This window comes from Limulus polyphemus, unplaced genomic scaffold (assembly GCF_000517525.1).
Source record: "Limulus polyphemus unplaced genomic scaffold, Limulus_polyphemus-2.1.2 Scaffold1023, whole genome shotgun sequence".
Classification (NCBI taxonomy): domain Eukaryota; kingdom Metazoa; phylum Arthropoda; class Merostomata; order Xiphosura; family Limulidae; genus Limulus; species Limulus polyphemus.
Window position 1 is genome coordinate 372,064 of NW_013666633.1, and position 4,978 is coordinate 377,041.

The 4,978-nt window shown below is 36.1% G+C and overlaps 1 long non-coding RNA gene across 1 annotated transcript in view; it reads right to left on the reverse strand.

The window, feature by feature from the left end:
* Nucleotides 1-2,924, reverse strand: part of LOC111086336 — a 21,291-nt gene extending 18,367 nt beyond the window's left edge. The window contains exon 1 of the long non-coding RNA XR_002611054.1: nt 2,915-2,924. This is a non-coding gene — a long non-coding RNA (uncharacterized LOC111086336). The remainder of the gene's footprint in view (nt 1-2,914) is intronic.
* Nucleotides 2,925-4,978: the final 2,054 nt, after the last annotated feature.

The following is a 4,978-nucleotide window of genomic DNA, read 5'->3' on the forward strand; positions in this document are numbered from 1 at the left end:
AGTAGAAAAACATCGAATTTTATTTCGCGCAACTTGCCCCCCCCAGTGGCACAACGGTATGTCTGCGGACTTACAACGCTCGAATCCGGGTTTCGATACCCGTGGTGGTCAGAGCACAGATAGCCCATTGTGTAGCTTTGTGCTTAACTTCAAAGAACGAAGAAATCGCGCAACTTAGTCCTAAACCATTAACTTCTGATCAAAGCAGCCTACTTACGTTTATTAGAATTAAAAATTAACTCAGAGCTAATTTACTATACCGTTCAAAAGAGTCATAAAGTAAAAACATTAAAATGATTAAAATGCATTGATTCATTAGTTGGATACTCTCTCTATTGGTGGTATTTTCGGTCGTAATCCCAATAATATCACAAAGTTTCGAGTTTAGGAGATTTAAGCTGATCTTAAATCCGTATACTAAGCAACGTAATAATAAATGATATATAATAAAAATGAACACACACACACACACACACACACATATATTAATCATTTTAATTAATACTTTTAATTAAAATAATATAAAAAATAACTTAAAAAACACCTAAAACTGTTTGTTTGTTTTGTTATTAGGCACAAAGCTGAACAGCTAGGGCTATCTGCTATGCCAATCCACAGATATCTTGAAAACTAATGTTTGTTTCGTGTACTTCTACCGATTTCCTGGTGAAACCAACATAAAAACACTATAAATTACATCAGGGATTTGTATATAATGAATTTGTAATCCTTCGTTGTGGATAGAAGTAGTTTCCAATTCCAGCGGAGTATAACATACAAATAATAAATACAGCCTATCCGTCATATTACATTCCGAAAATACGAAATAACCATTCTCGCGTTGTTTGTTGTTATTTGGTATTCTGCCAAACAGATGTCTCGCGTTTCCTTGTATCTAGCACGTGCTGGTGTTGAGTCAGAGGCACTCACAAAATTTACAACTGTTTTTTCTTCTTCTTCTTTTTTCCTGTCATGGTGTCATTTTAAAAAACTTTATCTTAAGAAGCGAAGACTTATGAGTGTAGAGTTTCACAACGAGGTTTGGACGCTTATAGAAAACAGTTAATTAACAGTTCATCCCCTAGTTACGAAAACGAATCCGGTATTATACACTAGAAGATCACGTAGTTCAATCTGGGAAGTACGAGCGCGTGCAGTGGAACTTTATAGGATAGGGTGTGACTTAAGTTAACAATTGAGCTCTCCTGTACAGTTCTGTACGGTATCTGATTATTTTTAAAACTAATGCCATTGGAAGATAGAAACATTAGTAATTAATAATTTGATTCGAAAGTATTACAGGCAGTCTCTAATTATACAAGTAACTTCACTTAGAGTGAATAATTCTTCCTTATTAGTGGATTTTTTTTGTTTTTTAGCCAGTATTGTCCACCCCCATGGGTAGGTGAAAGTTGTCAAAGAGGACATGTCTCCTTCCAAGAAAGTTTCGAGTTTCTAACCAGTACTGCCCCCACCCACACTTGTTAAGTTAAGAGTCACGAGAAATTAATTTCAGACTGTGTAGGTTATAAAAGAATCACATCGTATACACAGTCCACCCTTAAACGAAAGGGGAGAGGGGGTATCAGAGAGACACTTATTTGTCATTTTAAAAGATGAAACATTACATACTTTTGTTGTACTCCTGTGAAAAGTAAAAACGACGTAGAGACGTTAATTTCAAACGTTATTTTAAAATCGACAGTGAGAATCATCAAACAGTTGTTTGTTATGCTTGTGCTAGCAGTATAAGTTTGAGTCTGTAAATAAATGACCGAAAAATAATATAAACAAGAAGTAAAGAGGTTTACCTGTATTTCTCTGTTTTGCTTGTCATAGAACTATGTAACAAAAACATCTAAGTTTTTGTGTCCTGGTGTGGTACAGACAACACCACAACCGCTGCTTTCTGTCTTGTTTTTTTATCTTTGTTTGGCTGTTAGTTTGATTAATTTCGCTCAAAGCTAATTTAGCAGTAAGAGACTAGAGGGAAGGCAACTGGTCAACACTACCACTGCCAACGCTTGGGCTACTCTTTAACGAACGTAAAGTAGAACTGACCATCACATTATAATATAACATCCCCACTGCTGAAAGAGCGAACATGCAGTACGATTGAGCAAGACCCTAAATATTCAAAGTGTTATCATTCTGGCATTACGCTATCGTAAGGCTGAGTAAGTGAACTCAGTGCAGTAATACCTAATACAGAACTGGAGACTTTACGAAACCCCGAAGTATCGCACGTAAATTATAAATAAGTGAATGATTATAAAATACTGTGTTGTTCAATAACATCCAATACTATGTTTTATTTGTATAAATACACTAAATAAGAACGAACAATACCAGTCCAAAATATGTTGTTCGTTGTACCTGTATTCCAGTCAGCACGTGAACGTCTGCTGATATAACTAACAAGCTACTTAGCTCGCGCTACATTCTTTAGAGTAACGGTACTTCAAGTAGGACCTTAAATTTAACCATTAAAAGTTCACGTGCACAAGAGCCTAGCGCATGCAATAAGGCTCACGAGCTAGGAAGGCATATTATAAGTTGATAAATGTAGCGGATGCGACTGGAAATTAAGAACTCGACGTTTTTAAATAATGAGTTGTTGTTTTTTTTGTCTCAAACGGGTTATCTCTATCTTGTGTGTAAATGCTGGTTTCACACAGTTTGACAATCACCTCTTCAATATGACATATGATTTCACTCACATACCGCATCCAGAGCTAACTAACTACGTTCTATAGGTGTGTCTAGGCTGAACAAAGATGGTTTGTACATATAAAACAACTCAGTGTCAGCGTAGGTTCTAGAAAGCACGAGACTCCAAGTAGCAGGACAATCTGATCATATAGTTCGCTTATAAACTGGGTGGTAACGGAAAAGGGGGGAGGAGTGCAAAGACGTTTTTCAAAGTTCAAAATGAAATTATATGCCTAATATTATTTTAAAGAAGAAAACAACTACGTTATAAAAGTATAAACTGAGACTCCAAGTAGTGGCTTGACTGCCTTTCATTTAAGGCTGGCACTACTTGGTTGGAGCTGTCTGTTGTTTTTTTTAACAAAAATGGTTGCTCCTACGACATGTCTAAGGTTAAGCTTATTCAAGTTTCTGTGTGAATACAAGACTGCTCCTAAATGATGGTAAATTAACAGCGCTATAAATATCTCTCTCTTTTTTATCATCACTGTAGGGCGTGGTCTAATTATTAGCATGTCTCACTGCGAATCATAGGGTCCGAGGTTCCAGACTCAGAGCACTATCTGCACCTACAACCCTTTTCTTGTTGTTGTTGTTGTTGCTCGGCTGTTTTCATTAATAAATAATCGGTGTTAATATAAATAAATAATATCGTGTTATCAACCATCACCCTAATTCTGATTTGTAAATTATTCAATAAAATTGGAGCCCGGCATGGCCAGATGGTTAGGGCGCTCGACTCGCAAGCACGGGTATCAAAACCCGGTTTCTACCGTTGTAAGCCTGCAGACATACCGCTGTGCCACTGGGGGGGAGGGGGGTTAACCGTAGAATTACCGAAAAGAACTAGTCTCTTAAAGACATGTTTCTAAATTATTCATGCGTCAATCTGATTGTGGATTCGTGACTTTGTTGGTTACAATACCGCTAACAACATATGGATAAAAAAAAACAATAAGTATATACGCTATTTAATCTCATTAATTACCGCTTGGGTACACTTTATGTGTGCGTGTGTTTTGTTATACAAAGGCACAGCGGGGTATCTGTTGTATCCACCGATGAAAATCGAACTCCTGATTTTAGCGTTGTAAATCCGAAGACTGTCCCCCACCGGCTGACCCGTTTTATGCATCTTACACAAGTGGTTGATTTTATTAAGTTTGTTTGGTCAGTTATTTACACCAGGTGTTTCCAAATAAATAAAAAAACAACATTCGCTATAATGTAGCCCCCCCAGTGGTACAGCGGTATGTCTCCGGACTTACAACGCTAGAATCCGGGTTTAGATACCCGTGGTGGGCAGAGCACAGATAGCCCATTGTGTAGCTTTGTGCTTTATTACAAACAAACAAGCTATAATGTAATATGAAGACCTTACCGAATAGTATAAAAAATAAGTCATTCATTTTGGGATGAAGTTACATGTGTATTAAAAGCATGTCGTTGACTGTTTGTGAGTTACGTTCATTAAAAAAGATGTTTGTTTATTTATTTATTTCAGAACAGAGCCACATTTGGATATCTGCTGTGTCCACCGCGTGCTATCGACTTACGGCTGTCTTATCGGAAGATCTTAAAATGTTAAATTGGTTGTTATTTTATTGTATTGTGGGTTAACTTGTGTTTACCCCAACAGTAAAATACGGATGAAATGTATAAGTAGTATTAAATTAATTACTTCCAGCTAAGATAATCCACTGTCTACCAATAATTAAACATCAATAATTAAACGTCTTCAATTCCAAATTTAACATGAAGTCAATCTTTGGATATTTGTTATAATTTCATCACAATACGTGTTACAACACATGTTATATTGTAAATAATCTAGCTTCATTATATATATATTTATTTATTTGTTTGTTGTTAAGCACAAAGTTACACGAAGGGCTATCTGTACTGTGCCCACCACGGGTATCGAAACCCGATTTGTAGCGTTATAAGCCTTCAAACGTACCGATGAGCGACCTTGGAGCTCATTATTTATACACATGTTTGTGTGTGTTTGTGTTTGCCTGGTTATGGACAGTTTTATTTCAGCTGTTATACAATTTTTAAGATGACGCTGGATACACGTTTAAACATACTGTGGCAAAATATTTCATGTTTAAACATATTGTGGCAAATTATTTCATGTTTAAACATACTGTGGCAAATTATAAATATTGAATAAAATAGTCAAATTTACTTTCCACAATACTTAGTATACTGTTAAGTTGTAGCACAACTTTCAAAAACAATCCACGTGCGTCTAGAAATTCAA